We start from the raw sequence: 19,842 nt of genomic DNA, 5'->3' as shown, positions 1-19,842 counted from the left end.
GCATTAGGTACTTATGTAATTATGTCATTAGCTTATGCTAACTCAATTGTTTATTTAACAAATCAGTGGAGAAGGCAAACTTTTTGTCAAGATTAGATAAGAGCTGTGATAATTATTAGCAACTCCAGCCAAACTTGTTAATCAATATAAGAAAACCACAGAAAAGACATCATCATCTGCATAACAAAGTAACTTACTGTCACAAACATGCTATTATGTTTAATTTAAGTTTTGCCCCATTGAACAGTTGTGGTTATCATGAGGATTCGAACATTTCATCGGAACATATGATGAATCAAATGTTTGCTTTCCTGTTCAGCAGCTCTGAGTGCTGCTGCCAATAAATTACCAAACTTCTGGAAAGTCCTCAGGCTCACAAAAATCAAGTGGCTGGAGTTAAAGGCCACAATGACAGGAAACTTTATTTGGATTTCAAAATAAGGCACTTTTTTACCCTTTTACTCAAAGTGAAGTGTGTGGGGGTAAAATGCATAATATATATTGAATAATGAATAGAATTGGCGTGTTTCCTTTGTACACATTGATTATTATGCCAACATTTGGCAGGCTGTTGTGAACATTTCACAGGACCTATATTACAAGTTAAAGGCACACCTAGACTTCAATTATCTAAATACTACCTTGCAGATCCTGAGAGTCAAAAACCTGGAGATGAAAGCGTCATTTATTATTATTTACAGGTTTACTACTCTGGATTAAAACTTAGTATTTTTATGAATATGAAATTGCAGCCAGGCAAGTAGACCATTAGCTTAATTTAGCATAAAAATTCAAATAGCAAATACACAATTGGCCAGAACTAACTAAAAAAAAAGTCCAGAAAAAACATTACAATTATTTGATCGAACAGAAGAAAATGCAAGCTAAACAGTTTTCAGTCTATTTCATAGATAAATATTATAAAATGATATATATTATTCATATATATTGTAATTTAATATGTTGTTGTGTTATAATATATATTATGTAGGGAAACGGAAAAGTTAATTAAATGTGTAATATAAATAATGGTAAGCAGACCTGGGCTTATCATTTTTAACCAGTGTTGTTCATATGATATGCTATGTTATGTCAGTGACTATACCACAAGTCCACATCAAAACAGAAACGTGATTTAAAAGCAAGCTACAGATGATGGAAACATTTGACAAGCTATTTCAGTAATTCCAATCAGTTTTTTACACCTGTGTGAAATCAAAGACCCAAGTAAAAAAGATAACGTTTGTATGTGTGACTGAATACATCTCAGATGGAATTTGCTATGAAAATATACTGTCAGTCTTCTCAAACTAATGTCAACTAACTAATGTCAGTTACCATTTTCAATATTGTTAAATTGTCATTATTTCTCTGGGCTAACATGTGGCAGCCCAAACTGTTGTGGGATAATAAGATCTGAAATCTTAAGTGTTTGGTGCCAAAAATAAGATGTTTAATGTTTAAATCCAGATTTGTTTGTAAAAAGTTTAATCTCCATGGACTGTGCTTTAAATTATTCAATGTTGACTTTTGTGGAGGAACGGAAATATGATGCAACAATTAATTACTTGCAAGTCATGTTTATGCCCTTATAGTTACAACTGTCGAACCACTATCTTACCAAAAATGATATAAAGCTATGTCCACATCTCGTGTTCCAAGCTGTAAAGAAGTCCAGGTATGCTGCTGATGTGTCCTCAAATGTAAAGTAACTGTTCTCATGGTTACTGTATTGTTATGTAAACAAACAGTATGCTTGTTTTGTCTTAATTACTAACAAGGTCAGTTAAAGGACAAGCTCTCATAATCATACAGACCAAAATATCAAGTATCTGGGAATAGCCTGAACATCGCCCTGCTTCCAGTCCTGTACTCATCCAACCACATGATGATTTTTTGTGGAGAGACTTTTCCTTCCATCGTTCTGGGTCAGTGTGATTTACGCACATGTTTACTGATGTCTTTCAGATGCTGCCTCTCGCTGCTTATTGTCTTCCTCTATTAGTTCCCAGATGAATCACCAGTGGACAAATTGGGGGACGTCCCTGCGGAGTTACAATATTTATTGAGGTTACGCATCGCTGTGGACCTCTCCATCGGCTTCCCAGTGTAACGAGGGAAAAACAGATGGCCTGCGGTCATGGCATGTTTGGACATTGAAACACTTGGGTTTCACGGTGCTTTTTATGCTTCTCTGTGCATTCGGTTGACATCTTGTTCAGAGATTATGGCCCAGCTCCTTTTGTCCTTCAGGATGTTAAAGATTGTCATAATGTTGTTCTGTTGGGGGGTAAGATTTCAGGATCCCTCCTGTTCTGCAAGACCTCTGAAATATGACGTACTGACCCCTGCAAAATCGTTGATATAACATCCTCTTGAGAATATGATGTCTTCTTTCTGTGTTCTTGTAGTGGAGCTGCATGCCGGGTAGAAATTCCTCATACCAAAGCAATTTACTGTTTCTGAGTATACACTGCATTTTTTTTTTAAATCTCCTTTCTATTAGCCAGATGGTAATACTCCAGTGTGTTTATTGTAATAGGGTAAAAATAAATGAACCAAATTGATTAAAGCCGATATGTAAATATTGTGTCCTGCAATTTGTTGGAGCAGGGAGCCTCACTGATTACCTTTAAGTAAAGAATAATGAACTCGGCTCAAACTTAAGATGACAATGAAACTATTCTATTAATGCACCGCAATCTGTTTAGAACTCCAGACTATCCCGTGATTTTGACTTTTATTAGTCTGCGTGCAACTTGGGTGTTAATTATAACACAAGTTGCTGTCACATATATTTTATACATAGCCTGTATGAAGGTCAAATTAAAGTTGTTATCATACCAGTTTTCCTACCTGTCATATGTATTTATTACGTTTTTTACCAGCTATATACTAGTAGTGCAAGTATTACTATATGGCTGCAACTTGAATGCTATTGTAGTTGTTTGGCCTGGCGTAATTATAAACTCAAAACAAGTTAAGCTAACATTGGGAGTAGCGTTGCTCTTAAGCGTTGCTATAGTCCCCAAATGTTCATCAGAGAGCATTGGGGGAACCCAAGAAGTGGGGTGAAACTGCTATAATTTCAGTTAGCAACACTTTACTTAACCTTTATTTATTTTTGGGGGGGGGGGCTTGCCTTGAATATCTTTACCCTCTCTGTGAGAACTACACTCTTCTATCAACCTTAATGACCTTAAACAAGCTATGTCCTATTCGAACAGTAGTTACTGGCTGCCATCATATATTTTAGTGCTCTGAAGGCTACTTTCTTTGGACAGGAGTCTGTTTTTTAGGGGTGCGAATTAATCATGGTATTGAGTGTGTGTCTTGTGTTGCATTGCGTATTTGCTGATACCTGAAAACACATTTTAAGACTGTTATGGAGACATTTCTGAATTTGGAAATGGTGTTGGAAAAACTGTAGTCACAACAATATTTTAAAGGGGCAGTAGTTCAAAAATGTACAGTTCAAAAGTCATAAAAAAAAGTGTAAAAGACTTGAAATAGCCTGTTGGATCACTGTAGCTTCTCTTGTTACTAGACTTTTATCTTTACTTATTATGTAGTCAGCTGGATTAGAAGTAGAAGGCTCCATAAATGCTCACTGGTGTTTTGGATACCATCTACACACTGCTACTCTAATATCCATCTTAGCATGACAAGTACTTGGAGTCAAGCAGATGGTAGATGTTTTATCCCCTTTAACAGACACTCCCTGGTAGTGATTACTAACCTACAGCATGGCCGTCTTAGAAACACAATAACATAGAGCTGTGGAGAGAAGGCCCTGGAGACCAGTCAAAAAACATGGCGTATCATTTTCCAAAGCACGCTTGTCAGTGAGAACATACGCATTAGTTTTTATATCCAAATCATTTTTAATTATATGCTTTTTGCAGCAGGAGTTTAAAGTGAAAACAAATGCAGGAGGGAAAAAGAAAAGGGAAAACAAGCTCACTTGAACGTCTTTAAATGGCGATACCTGGATTTGGATGAAATCTTGAAAACATATGGAAACCCCTTTGAAGCGCACTGGGAGCAGCTGAGGCGACTGCAGAACTGCTCATTGTTTACCTTTCAACCCCCAACCTCCTTCCTCTAAATAAAAAAAAAAAGGTAAAATGTTAAAACTTACAGGGGTGCACATCGGCTCAGTTCATTAGACCAGGGCTAAGTGAAGACTTCCTAATTCACCTACCATGCCACACATCCCCAGAGGATCCCCTGTGTGGTTTTAAATGTTCCAAGTTACTGTCTCCCAATTAAATCCTGCAAATTAGTCCTAAAACCCCCTGATAGGCAGGGTTAACTAAAAAACAGCCTCAGTCTGTGATGTGAAATGCAAGTTTTTAATCAGAATGAGTTATGTTTTTAAAAGTGAGTAAGTGTTATTTCATCGTTAAAGCTTCCTCTCGAGCTATATTTAAATCAAAGCTGTGCCATTATATTGTGTGGCTGCGAGATGACCCTCTGGAGAGAAACAATCTGGGCGAGGGGCCTGGATGTATTTATCTTCCAGTTTTTCACCTGTCTTCAGATACCATTTCCTTTTTAAGTCGAGCAGTAGGGATTTACTGAGCTGCTTCCTTCCGGGACCCAGTGGAATACAGCATTAAACTGCAGGGAGGAGAGAAAACCTGTAGTGCACTAAAATAAAGTTATGTCAAAACCATTCAGCTCTTCCTGTAGTCTTTCCTCAACCTCGCAAGTATCCTCCAAGGGCTTGAGAACATTACAAGCCATTCAGTTTATATGAATGGGCACTAACAGACTTTTTCGCCATTTTGATGTGTCTAAATTTTGCAGGCATATCCTGTGGTCCATTCGGCACAGCCTTAGTTTCAATTTAGTGTCTCCCGGTGGACCCCTGTCTTCCTATTTCATATGGAAATTGTGTAGAGTTTTTATCCCTGTGCACTCTCTGCTGCTTCAAAGCAAGGGGTCCGTTTTTTTTCACCCAGGAAATGTACAAGTTAGCATTTAAATGTTTGGCAAATCATTCACTAACAGGCAGATAAGACTCAGAGCTGAAGGGCTATGTCCATCCCATTAGACAGACCAAAGAATAAATACATGATGTATCACTGTTGATCTGTGCTTGAACAGAAGTCTGCAAAAGTCTTTGAAAAAGGAAGAAAAGCACCTGTATTTTTATTAGCGCAGGCTTGCCTTAAACTACTCTATAAAGTTTGGACACTGCCAGGGGAATCATTTCTGATGATCTTTAGAGCAGGAGTGCAACCGACTTCACACAAACTTGGCCCCAAAAGACTCTATCTGGAAGAGAGGTTTAAAAATGATGTCAATGACTAAAACTCATTTGATAGCCAATTAGGAAACACTATTGTATTTCATAGAAATTCTTGGCAATGGCCCTTTGATAAAATAACCCTTACTTTGAAAAGTGTTAACCATAACAAATCCCGTTTTTTTTTTTACCCCTTGGCTCTGCTTGTATCAGTAAACGTTCTCAAATCTTTGAAAAGCAGCTGGAGAGTAATGTAGCAGCACACAGAGGTCGACCATACAAAGTCACACTTTCATATGTGGTTTGTTCAGATCGAGGCCAAAGTTCCCTTGATCAATTTCAGAATTTTTCCTGAAATTAATTATATTTAATATTATGAATATTATTCACTAAAATAAAAAAAGGATAACAAATAAAATAAACTGTAAATACAGAATATGTATTTTTTTTGCTGTTTAATCAACTGTTGTGGTTAGTGATTCTCTTTGTAAAGATGAAATAGTTTGAGTTATCACATAAAAGTGCTGTGTCAGCACAGCTAACTTACTCTCTGCTGTGATGGCAACCAGTTTCAGGTTAGGTAAAATGTCACCATACAACAACAATGAAAATAATTTACTGATGATGTGATGCGTCAGGTATTCTGTCAGATGGGTTTGTTTTTCCACAGAAAATATTAAGTTTCTACGTTGACAGCTTTACTAAGTAGAGAGTTTAAAAATATCAAATATGACCCCTTGAAGTGTGAAGGATTCATTGTATGAATCTGGTTTGTGTTTGTTATGATGAAACTTCATGATTCAAATGGAGTTTTAAAACTGGTTAAAGAAGACATCTTATCAGATCATAAACACGTCACTTTAAAGCAGGCTGTAAATGTATGAACAAGTCTTTGGTTCAGAGTTGAAATCCTGCCTCCAGTTTGAGCACAGTTGTAGTAATCATATCTGCTGCAGCTGCTGCTTTATCAGAGATCTTGTGGGGGAATAGATTCCAGGAAGTAAACAACTGCTGTGGCAGCTTTCGATGAGTGACAATTTTGTCACCCGTAGTATCGAGAAAATCTTTATGGCCTTTTTCCCTCACTGGTTTTTTAAATGAGTGCTTGCACAAAACAAGTATATGTAGTTGTAGTTTTTGTAAGCTTTTAAATTTAGAATACAGTAAATGAACGAACTACATTAAGTTTTGATTAATATTGAAGGGTTTTTTCCTGATATTGACAGCGATGTCTAATTAAAGTAGATCTACAAGCTTCCAAAGATGCATTGAATTAGTTCAACAGCTTTTAGCGATGACCTCATGCAGTCTTATTACATACTGTCCGTGTTTCGCTGCACATCCATGTCAGATCCTTTTCAGCAATTAGCCTTGAAATAGGAAAGACGAGCCGCTCCGGTTTCCCATCGCTGCGTCCTTCGTCATCTCTGAGTACTTTGAATCTTTCCCCCTGCGTCCTAATTAAGACCTTAATGCTACCTCCCATAGGGGAGCTGCATGCCCCCACTCCCACCCAACACATTCCCTCTGAAGTCATCAAAACTGTTATGATAATAGTCAGCTTTGCACAGGTGCAAATTGCTTACATTTAGGCCATGTTTGCTCTCAATCTTGGATGATCATCAAAGCTTAATTTAACATTTACGCACAATTGGCAGATTGTCTCAGTGTTAGTAAGAGGTTATTCTTGTTTAAAGCAGAAAATTAATCTTAAATCTATGCTTATAACAACTGCACAGTAACCCCATTCATCATATTCACAGAGCAGCTATTTTCCTTTAATAACCCATCACCTACAACAAGTACAGTGAGCAAGTTACACATTTCCAACTTAATTCTTCAACAATTATTTGATTATTATGTCAATATAGAAAAAGAATTTAATCCCTTTATCTTTGCAAAAAGTTTCAGGTTTTCTTCACTTTAAATAGAAAATGTTAACGTTAGCCACGTCCTTGCTAATACTTGAATTTCCCTCGGGATCAATAAAGTATCTATCTATCTATCTATCTATCTATCTATCTATCTATCTATCTATCTATCTATCTATCTATCTATCTATCTATCTATCTATCTATCTATCTATCTATCTAGTTATATTAGTGAGTAAATAACTGAATGCTAATGTTAGCTTCTCTCTGGCATTAGCAAAAGGATTATCATGTACATTGATCTTACAAAGTTTAGTCTGTTCTTGCCTTCTCCATTGTATTTTTTTATGAGGATATTGTTTGCATTTAGCCACCTCTTGGCTCAAGATTACTTTAGCTAGAATGTGGCTTGTGCCGCTGATTAGTTTATTTAACTGTAGCTCATAGGTTTTTCAAACATGTTGTTTTAATTTACTGTCAGCATTCCCTCCAGACTTTTACTGCGTGTTGTCTTTTTAGTTGCTGTTCATTAATGGCTCATTAATGACTTCATGAATACAATTTAACATCTTTAGCTCAGCACTATAACATTGTGACATTATTGCTCACCCTGAGCGCAGTCCCAGCCAAATATTTCTGCTGAGTGAATATGGGGATTTCTTCTACATCATCTTTATTCAACAAGATTTTCAAACTAACCTGTATTTTCTCTCAAAATGGAGCCGTGTTGTCATCACTTTCAACACTTTCACGTGTTATTTTATTAGTAGCAGGCACAGTAATAATAAATCTACATACTTATTCCATTAAACCTCCCCTTGACCTTCCAACTATTGAGCTGGAGCAGGGCCACATAATGTGTATAAGCTACCCAGGGCAATTACAAAGACTTGAGATTGAAAGAGAGCTGTCATTAGGATGTGCTTTCACATAGTTTGGCTGTTGGCCAGGTTGGCAAATGGGGCCGCCTGGGCGAGGAGAGCCGGGAGGCCAGGCCAGAGGCCGTGGGGGATAATTAGACAGTTTTATCCCAGCTTGTTGATATAAATGTGGCCGGCTTAGTCCCCCTATGCCTTTCTTGGTGGTAATGATCATGTCTAACAGGTGGCAGGCAAACAGACAGGGGGGCATGAAATAGATCCTTCGTTTCCTGGCCGCGTCTCCTTTTTTGTTTTGTTTTGTTTTCCGGTCCAATCGCAGCCGCCTTCCCCCACTTCCATTGTGGTTTTTTCGTTTAGGATTGTTGATGCAGGGGAGTGTTGGATATTTGTCACCATCTCATCACATTCTAGCTAATCTCAACCTCCCCAGGGACCCCGCACTGCAAGCCGGCCTCGGAGAGGGTAAAACCAAACACATCGATGTGTTTAACTCAAGTGGGGTTTTAGAGAGATGCAAAAGAAAGTTGACCTTCCTCTTAAACAGAGACACAGTGTTGTTAAATGTTTACATTTTTTCTTCCTCATGTAGTCTTTGGAAAGAGCCTGGTCTTTTATTCTACTTCATGACTGAGAATACTCGTATCTGATAGAGAAAACATGTTTATGGAGGCATGGAAAGTGATCCCTTCTACTCCTTCACTCCCCTTTCAGGATCTTGGAGATGTGTTTTTTGGAGTTACAAGCCTCTGGATTGAGTCATCTGTGACATCAGGAGCTGAGCACAGCTCTGCACATCCAAATCTCCTGTATCCTGTGCAGGGGGGGGGGACTTCTGCTCTTGAGGTATGCATGTGAAGAGGCATTGGAGACCACTCAACTCCAGGCCCCTGATTCACTGTCATATAATGGATCATTTGGGGCAAAAAAGAAGCAGAAAAAATGATGCTTGTATCAGAATTTACTACCTCCCCACAAATGTGTGGAAAAGATTTTGTTCCAGAGGACAAACCTCATTTTCTCTGACAAATGACTTTTTAATTTTAAAAGCCTGTTGAGCAGAAATGTTTGATTTTATCCTCTTGATTTCTCTGTGGATCTTCGACTTGTCACAAGTCTCTTCTGTGACCGAGGTGAGCGCTCACTTAAACATCCTCTCAGCTCTTGCGGTCGTTTGGGTCCAAACAGATTGTGGAAACGAGGCTCCAGATTTAGGAGCTTGATCCTTTCTGGCCAGTCTGCACCGCTAGATTTTGTTTTAATTTTCACCTAGCAAGTTTACCCTAAGCTTAAACCCTCATCTTACTCTCATCAGAAGCTTAAGGTCTAACCCTGGCTTTAAATAGAGCTGAAAAAACATCTTTTATGCAGCAAATTCTCGAAAATATGGCTGTCTCTTTTTACTTTTTGTGGTTTGGCACTGCCATTGAAAAGTGTTTTAGGGTGTTTTGTGGGGGAGTTGGGCTTTCTCTGGGTTGCCTGACATGGTGTCCTCAGACCCTTGGGTCACTCCCCCTACTGGTGGCGAGGATTTTTTTTTTAGGAATTACTATGAGCTGAAATCTAAAAACTTGAGTGATAAATGGTTTTAAGGACCTGCAGCAAAAGGTCAGAAAAGCTCACTGGAGACCAACAGTGATACATCTCTTACTTGTAACACTCAAACCTTATCGTCTATGTGTGTTTGATGGCTGGCCACAGCTGACAGCAGCTTATCCATGCTCTTTAGAGACAACCTGACGGAGGAGCTCATTAATGGCCAAACACTGTGTTCAGTATTTTTAGTGTCATGCTGGAGACGTTCACAGAGCATTTCACTCACCTCATAGCTTCTCCAGAAGACGTTTGCCTTCATGTGCTTTCTGTAAGGATCTTGGCTCGTTTTGTCACAGCGGAGTGGGTTCAGCGGCTGCAGGTCACAGCAGCCGTAACAGAGCTGCTGTGAAGCTCAATTGAACAGCACATCGAGCGTCATATCTAACATTTGTGTTATGAAGCATTGAGCCTAAGTGGTGCAAACAGACTCGGGTATCACAGGCCTTTTGTGTAAGACGCAGTGGAGCAAAGAACTAGCTGTTTTATAAAATGCTCATTTTTTAAAGCCTCATACCAATTATGGAGTTTATTGTTTCCTTTTCAGGCTAACTAGAAAATGTTGCTTTTAGTTTTAGTAAAGTTTGAATTAGAGCTCAATAGTAAAGTGTCTTCAGCTCACAGAATATTGCTCTGAAAGTCAAATTGTAAATACAGGAGGACACGATACATATATATTAGTTTAAATACAACCACTGATGCTCACAGGTCAAACTCTGTTGCAGAATATAAAGGATTTTGTTCTGTACCTGTTTATTCTCAGCATCATATGCTGACAGACACTTTGCAGTACTTTTACTGTACATAGTAGTTAATTGTAATGGGAAACAAAACACAGATAATTGTTTTGTAGATCAACTGTCAGGAAATAGTGAACAATGCCTGTTCAAACTATCTAGCAATGTCTTGTTCTTTCTGTGTGATGATGAAACCCGAAGTCATTCGCTTGTAAGCACATAAAGCACAGAAGTACAGTGCATGTCACAAAAACATTTCACTGCACATCATCTACGAGGATGTGACAAATAAAACCTTTGAACCCTGAACCTACAACGAATGAAAGGGAACAAAACATTATTTAAGAATGTAGAGCCAGAAAATGTTTGTCTTCTACTTCTAAGATCATGGTGGGAAAATTGTTTGAAAACACTCTTGACTAACGTTCAGAGGGACCAGAAGATTGTGATATTTTTTCAAATAAATCAATGATGCCAAGCAAGAGTAGCATGCAGGATTTATTCTAAGTGATAGTTAGATGTCCAATGAAATAACTCCAGTAGTTCATAAGATAGTTGGTTGTATGAACACCTCATTTAAAACACAGACAGTTGATGTGAAAACATTTCAAACATCTGCTAAATGAATATTCTGCTAATAAACTCATTGATCAACAACTCGTGACAGCCCTTCTTAAAAGTGAAAATAGTGCAACACAATCCCTCTCAAAGGGCTTTGGGTTATGATTGATTACCTATCATGCACAGGTCCTTAGTTTCGTCTATGTTGCGTGTTAATGAAGAAAAAAAATATTTGCCAAGTTGGCTTCACTTGATCACACGGTTGGTTTAAAGGTCAGGAGAGCATCAGCATTGAAAATGTGCTCGAGCTTTGAATTATATCTGACTGTCCTGCTTAATCTCTGAGGGAACAGAGAGGGGTTTACTTTTATTTAACCTCCTCTGGTTTAATGAAAATAAATGCTAAAAAACAAAAGATGTATACACTTTGCATTACTGAGCTACAAGAGTCCTCAGAGAGCTTTAACTTCATTTCTCTTTAATCACAAAATGCATCATTAAACAATGAAATTATGCACAATAAAAAAAAACGGCTGTGTAGATGTCTCTTACTGAGTACATGATCCTTACAGACTAGCTTGTTAGCAGTTAGCTCACCTGCTCCAGTATTACAACCAGAAGTCCTGTAAGAAGATGATGAGTTCAGGTTAATGTCTCTGTGCCTCGCTCTGGTGCGACAGAGCCTTTTACACTGCTTTTTTTTTAATGCCCCCTGCTGGAGGAAACCGTCAGATGATTACAGATTGAGTTTTTATTTATTCATAAACATACAATACTTTCTTTTTTTCAAAGGCAATTTAAAAGTGACTTGTATTTCAGCACGTCAGGGACATTTTGTTTGTCTGTTTGAGAGAAGAAAACTTACACATTTTGTTCTAGTAAATTGATCTGCTAAAGGTGATTATTGACACAGCAAAGGAATTCATTTAAAACTTGTATTCCAGGGACACTAAGAGGAAACCATGTCTACTGAGTCAATAAAGAAGCTTTCAATCTTCACATGTCGAGTAAATGTCTTTACATTTACCGTTAAGCCCTTTTTATGTCATCATGTTCATCTTAACTTTTCGCACATTAAACTTGTGATGATGTGTCAACCTCAGCCTTTAACATTAAACAATGTTTTCCCACAAACCCTCTGGTGTGGAAACTTCGCTGCCTCCATATTTTTAGCAGTGAAGGGAGAAAACACCTATTTCTCCGTAAGTTTGTCTCCTTTCTCAGTATGAGAAATATACTGAATTTCTGACCCAAAGGTGACGAATGAGATTCCCACTCACACCGCCAGCCGTATGTCTAAATTAGTCTCTTTGTCTTTGTGTCTGATTCCTGTCCAAACGCTCTGACGTCGTCAACCTCTCAAGAATATTGCCCTGTCATTGTCTGAGTCTCCTGGCAGAGATGTTTATTTTTAGCACACTTCTTTCTCTACGCACAGACACAAACATACAAGTAAGAGCATCTGTGTCTATGAGGACCATCACGTCATTTCTCTACTAATCATCCACTTCCCTGAGATTTTCCCCGTTTTGACGTGTAATAATCTTAAAGATCATGATACGGATAGTCACTTGTAAAGGACAAAATTAAAACAACTATTATTTCATGATGGAATTGCTGCTCTAATCTGGTGTTCATGTTTTTATATTCTCTCTGTTTCACCTGTCAATTAGAAATGACATCTGCATCAGTAAATCTGTGCTCACTTTTCTGACACCTGTTGACCAAACAATTAATTATTAAACATAAAAGTGATTGTTTTCTGCTGCCATTGTTAAAGAGCATCAACCATGGCAATAATGGAAAGCCCTAAAACTGTTTCTTTTTTTAACCTCCATCTGACCCCATGCAACCTGTTCGGAGTTAAGATTGTCCAAATAACAAACTACGTCTGACAAACCTTAATCATCTACAAACTATTTAAAGACATGACAAAAGGCTGAAACATTAATGTGCAACAACAACAAATAGTGTTGGAGGGAATGTTTGACAGAATTGCATATAAGTTGGTTCTCTTTTAATTAGAGCCCGCCCGAATAATCGGCCAGCCGATAATCGCATATCCGATCACTATGGAAATCGGATAATTTTATTGCGGTTATGTAATGCTATTATTAGGTATATTCATCAGTCAAATAGCATTTCATTTGAGTTTAATTTTTTTACACGAGCAGTTCTCTTTCGCCTGAAAAGTATTCTAAATGGATTACAACAAGCATCATCACCCTCCACAGGGACAAACTTGCATAGTTTCTGTATTTCAGTTGAGTGAACATCTTTTTTTGTTGTTGTATGTCTTTTCCACAACTGTTTGATAACTACATTTCAGGGATCAATGCATACATGTTTATATCTTTGCATATCTCAAAAAAAGGATTGGCCAATATATCGGATATGATTTTTTTCATATCAGTCACGCCCTACTTTTTCTACTGTATATAAAAGTATACATGTTTTTGATTTGTATTTGTATATTTTATTCTTACTGTAAGCTTTACAAACTGTGCATGCATAGAAGTTCAACACTTTCAACTTTCCCTTTTCCCTGTTCAGGTTAAATTTAGTCTCAGGACATTTTATAAGGTAAGGTAATAGTCTTAAGTGGAGATGCTTTCTTCAGTCAGGTCATTAGCCTTTAATAATGACACTGATAAAGTCTGAAAGCAGCTGTTAATGTCTCCTCATGTGTTAATATAAATGTGTGTTGCTCATTTGACTTGTGTGCTTAAAATACAACTCAGCTCCCATCAGCGTGTCTGTGGTGGGAATAGTCCTAGTACAGAGGCTCTACCGTTACAGCCATCATTATAGTTCATAAAATCCAAAGGCCAAACTGGAGATGTTGTTTCATCCCTTCACTCACACACACACACCCACACACACACACACACACACACACACACAGACATACACATACAAATACAGAATCACTGCGCCTTCAGTCAGGGCGAGGTTAACAAAGACAGGAAGATTAAATAATACATTCATCACATTCGGAGAGGCTGGGGCCAAGTTCATGTCAAATCCATAACAAGCAGAGTATCCTCGGCCCGGCTCATTTCCCCACACGCACGTCACACTCTGCTGGAAATCTACGCAGAGGATGTATTGATCTTACTGCCGCTTCCTTTCTCACAAGCACACAAACAGAGCCGCCATATCACAGGCAGCGCCACAAAACAACCTCCCCAGCCCCATAAAACAAAATAATAAACTTGCAGCCTGCCAAAATCATCCAAGCACCTTTGTGTGTGTGGAAGCTTGTGTGTGTGTGTGTGCGTGTGCGCAGCTGAGGCTAATGCACTGTTATTTGTTTCCTTTCGCTTCAGAAGATCAAAATAGCTTCTGTGTGTGTGTGTGTGTGTGTGTGTGTGTGTGTAGGTGTGTGTGTGTGTGTGTGTGTGTGTAAGAGGTAAGATGTGTCATAAAATGAGGTGAAGAGACGTGAGCTTCTCCTCATGTCAATGTGTTATTGTGTTGTTTCAGAGAAAAGATAAAGTTCACCTGGTAATTCAAAGTGCTTCACACAGACACAAAAAGTATTTCAAACATTTCACAAGATAGTTTAAAATAATAACAATAATTTCTAAAAAGTTGAGATAAAACAGTACGTAACAAGAAGAGTGAGATCAAAATAAGTTAATAGAGTCAGAGTCAGGGATTAAAAGAAAACAGTGAAAAGTTAGAAAGTTTTTATTTTATTATTGTAAATATTCTTTTTAAGTTTAATTGCTGAAGGGGTCACACGATTCATTTTAAACAAATTGCATTGTTAAATATTACAGCAAATGTTTTGTTGTCTTATGTTTGTTTTTAGTTGGGTTTGATGAGCCTGAAATACTAAGAGCTCAAACTGTGAGGTGCATCCAGCCTTTTACAGAGTCAGTCTGGGCTTCACTCTCCTTGTGTAGAAATGAAAAGACTGAGAATATTTTCGTTTTATATGACAGAACAGTTCTTAGTAGACATGTTAAAACTGTTAAAAAGGCTCAGTCATAGTTTATATTTCTATATGTTGTATTGCAATTTGCAGCATATCGCAAACTCTTTAAAAGAGCAATAACATTGCATCGTGACACCAAGTATCGTGATATTGTATGGTGATAATATCGCCTCTGGTGGTTTCCACCCCTTGTTTCTATGACAGAAAAAAAAAAAAAAAAAAAGCAAAGCAAGTACATTTTTTTCTAATAACAGACACAAGGAATTTTTCAAAAGCCACACTGAACAGAAATTATTTGAGCCGTTTCTCTGAAGTGAAAAGACATCCTTCCTCTGATAATTTAAACTGCTTTAATACACAAACTCTCAACATCTATAAATGATGTATCATGGACAAAATACAACAAAATGATTTCATCAGCATTCATGGAGACAGCAAGTGATGTTTCACAGCAGAAGGAAACTCATAGTTAAAAATGAAACTCCTCCTTTAAGTTAAAGACTTGTTTAATTACAGTAAATTGTCTGTACTGTTGTGCTGTTTTTTTCTCTTTGAGTAGTCACGCTGCGTCCTTAAACAGGAAAACAGCATGTTGTTTACTTCTCCTGATTATTACCTTGTTTGTTCAGCCTCTGATTACACTGATGCTGAGATAATAAAGACTGAGTGATTATTAACTCTGTAGGATCCTCAACAGCGACACACTGGGAGTCCAGCACTGTGTGAAAGCAAAGGACTTTATCTCATGTAAACAACGACGAATTTATCAACCACCAAATTTGCTTTCAGTCTCATTTAGGGGAAGCTTTTATCTGTACGAGTGAACCTGTCGGAAGAATCGTGAAGACCCTCCTTTTATGTGTCACCATAACTTTCATCACATTCAGAGACCTTGTCCAGCTCAATAAAAAGTCACTATGACATGAGTACAGCTCTTTAACTTATAGACTACCGTCTGAACATGTATTAAAACATTTGATAAGAAAAACTGACTCCTAGTGGATACAGAAAGCAACTGCACCTGTGAGACTGTATTTGTACATTGTGTAGGAATGAAAAGTCTGAGTTAGCACAGATGTACTGCAGCAGAGGACTTGAATCAAATAATGTAAAGGGTTTAAATTGCATCCATAGAATGACATGTACTGTACAATTGGGATTATGAAGGGGCCAAGAGAAATTTAAAGTTTGAATGATTTGTGATGACTGGGTGACTTTGTGCTCTCTCCCTGCCTCTCGTGAACATCAACTTAAAAACAGCCAACTCTACTGACGTGGATTTTAAACACTTGGCTTTCTCAGTTGTTTGTTTACTTTCACATGAAGGTGCTCTAACATGGGTTACATTAAGTTTAGAAGACAATGAGGGCTTTAAGAGTTTTGAGTAAAAAAGCATATTTCTGCAGATTCATGTTCTTTTGTTTTCCAAAAGCTTCATTTTGACAGTTTAACTGCAACCAACTTCACTCAGACTCAAACTTTCCACCTCTCTTTCCTCTCTGAGCTTGTTCAAATGTGCTCGTACCATCGCCAAGCCCAAGGCCCCCCCCCCCCCCCCCCCCCCCCCCCGACTCCACACAGCTGTGTGTGGCCCTCGATCTGTGTGGGGGCTACCTACTGGTTGATGATCCTCCCACATGGGGTAGGAGGTTGGTAGGCAGAGGATTATAGAAGGAGAGGGTTGGGTTTGCTATTGGTTGTAATTAAAAATAGATACCTGAATATATCTGATGTGCATCCCGGTGAAAAACAGCATTAATCAGGCCAACATTTATGAGGATGTTGTTGTGTAACTGTTTTATCTTGTCAAGCTCCAGTGAGTATTTCTTAGAAAGGACAACAGTACACTGAAGATTTACATTTTGGATTTGATCTGAGTCTCACAATTTTTGAGAAAAGATTTGATTTTTTTACTCAGCGTATGACTCGAAACAAAGCAATATGGTTTGTTACTTATTGTTTGGTTGGTTGACCTCTGGAATAGAAATATATATATTTTTTTTTTTTATTCTAAATTTATTTATTTTTTAATAATGTGGTTTCCTTTGACTAGATGTCAATTGTTTACTGTTAATTATACCAGCTGATTTTACTGTAGAAGCAACTAAATATGAGTAGTATCTGAGTCCAAAACAAATGGTCCCTCAGTGAATGGTATGGTAACATATTAGTGTATTGCTTGGCATCATGCCCTGTGGCTTCGCAGGGAGGTCCCGCCCCATGTACTGTACAGATAAAGTCCTCAAAGCAGACGGCCCAAGTTTGAGTCTGACCTGCAGCTCTTTTCTCAAATGTTTTTCCCCGCTCTCTGTCGCTGATTTCTCTGTGTTTCCACTGCCCTTTGGAATAAAAGCACAACATCCCAAATATTAGTCCTTAAAAAACACTAAAGCACGTCAGTTGTGTGAAAATCGAATGGTGATGAAGACTACAAGTTTGTTACCAAAAAAGGCAATCGAGAGTGAAGTTAAATAAAGTGAGCTTGACCAGATCTCTTTAACGCTCTTCATCTCTGATTAATAACACCAGCAGCTCCTAGCATAGCACATTTTGAACTAAACTGTCAGCAGTTAACTTCGAATTATTGGTATCAGATTTAAGGAGACAAATATGAAGGAATAAAATTGTCTATCTCTGGTGCAGCTGCATATTTTTTGACCCTATTTTTTCTTGTCCACAACAGTGGAACCTTGTGAAAGGAGTTTACAGTAAAATCTGTAGAGTCTTTTTTTTTTTAAAGGATTATAATGTTAATGTTTTAAAGAAGGGAAACTTGGATAGATTACAGTAACTATAGCTCATATAGCACACATCTATTCTAAATCACTGCAAACCACATCCTCAAGTGGCTTGTTGCTTGAATGAAAACTTAATGGGGAGTTATTTGCTGTCCTAATGAGCTCCAATAAAAAAGCAGGACATACGTACACACATGCACATACTTTATTCACTGCATCTGTTGCAGTACAATCCCCTCAGATATCCCGTTTCAGCCTGCCTGCTCAGGCTCTTGCATTAGTGGCGTAGGAGAGCTGTGAACAGGGAGTATCAGATGCTGTAATATGGAAATTCCTCTGTAATGCAGGGGCTGCGGGATTGTGCGATTACTTAATTCATTTAGCTGAGTAAATGTTTCTGATCTGCTACAGGGGGTGGGGGGGGGCAGTGTGTGGGAGTAGGAGTAGATCTGATTTAGGGAGGAATGGTGTGTCCTGAGTGTGTAAGCTTGTGTGTGCGTGTGTGTATGTTAGGAGCTAAACAGAGTTAAAACGGGCCTCAGTAACACCAGGTCGAGTTTAAGAGCTCTGGTTTCATGCGTCCAGGGAACAAACCATTAAGAAAGACTCTCCCACCACTAGTACCCACATGACCGATCCCAGACGCTGATTTGTGGCTCCTGACACTTTAATTCATTGGAAAACACTAGTCAGGACCCAGGAGTTAAGTAAGTCCATTAACACCATGCAGAAGTAATGCTTTCCAGTGCAGTGCCAGCTCTGCCACCCAGTGTGATCAAGCACAGGGCGAGCCACTTATTTCACAGTGGGTGAATATTTCCTGGAAGTTTTACACTGAGGCTGCTGACAACATGATATAAAACTATGTTAAGTTCAATTGAAATTTTAATCAATAAATAATTCTATTATCAAAAATAATTTCCCTGCATTTGATTGCTCATTTGTTTATTAATCATAATAAATAACAGGTTAATGGGGCTTTTTAAAGTCAGAATTTTGTAGTTTTCTACTCAAATAAATGTCTATTAAGACGCTGACTGATGATACACTGAGCGTGGTTTGGATCTCCTAAAAGTCTGCTCAAGATAAAGGCAAAAAATAGCTGAAAGGACTTACTGTATTTCCATCATACTTGTAGGAGAAGAAAATAAAATACATCTTCAAGATTGCAATTTGTAAAAGATTGGGTTGAAAATACAGAGGAAAGGATAAAAACTTAAACTCCATAGTATGAGTCAGAAAAATTAAAATCAGTTGTTCACAAATGTACAAAAGAATTTTACCACATGTTTTGACACTTTTTTCATGAATATGGCTACTATTAAAATGGGCACAGATCCAATAAAGGAAATGAATAAAAAGATAAAATAAAAGATGGTGATAATGTACAATTACGTAGAATAATGTTAGAACATAGAATAACATTGGGTATACAGTATAAGACTTGAACTCTAAACAAGAATCAATCAAAAGAATGAAAAGCCAGACGTTTTGCATGTGTAATGTCAGGCAAAGACCGAATATTTGATTTTCTAATTTATTCATAATGCATAAAGATCATGTCTTTGTTTGTATGCGTCATTAGAAGTTACTTATTAACTTGGGAAAATGCAGCCTGGTCGCTATGCCTTAGATATTTGATGACAACAAAAGAAAGAAAAATCAGTGTACAGAATTTCAACACTTTCGTTTATTTTAATGACACTAAATTGATTAATAAAGATGTGGTCACCCGCTCTATTCAGTTTCTGTCTGAACTTTCAACACAATATAAAGTCAGATTTTATCAGCTGTTGTATCCAAAGAATCTCTCATTTCCCCACAGACTTCTGGACAATAAATGATTTCATTGTCCTCTAATCCATTATGTGGAGCAGCGATGTCAGCTGAGCTGTAAATGACTCAAAACACAGCTGCTGGGGACAACGAGCCAAATTCAACTGGACCAGAATGGAAAAAGGGTGGGGTCAAACAAAGCTGTTAAAACTATCTGACAGATTTGACACGCTCTGCAATCAGGGGACAGAATTATTAATCTGTGGACTGGGCCTGTTAAATCTATCAGTCCATTATTCTTACAGGGATCTAAAAGACGCTTCCATTTTAAGACAAGAAGCTAAACTGTACTCCGCTGAATATTTTCAGGTGGAGATGGTGCAGTGCCCCCCCATGGACACGATGTCAAAAGCTCTGCATAACTACATCGTCATCATCCAAATGGTATTCACTCACTAAATCGAAATCACTCCTCTTTTTTCCTGCCTCTT

The sequence above is a fragment of the Symphodus melops genome (genome assembly GCF_947650265.1).
Source record: "Symphodus melops genome assembly, chromosome: 1".
Lineage (NCBI taxonomy): Eukaryota > Metazoa > Chordata > Actinopteri > Labriformes > Labridae > Symphodus > Symphodus melops.
This window is presented reverse-complemented; position numbering follows the sequence as displayed.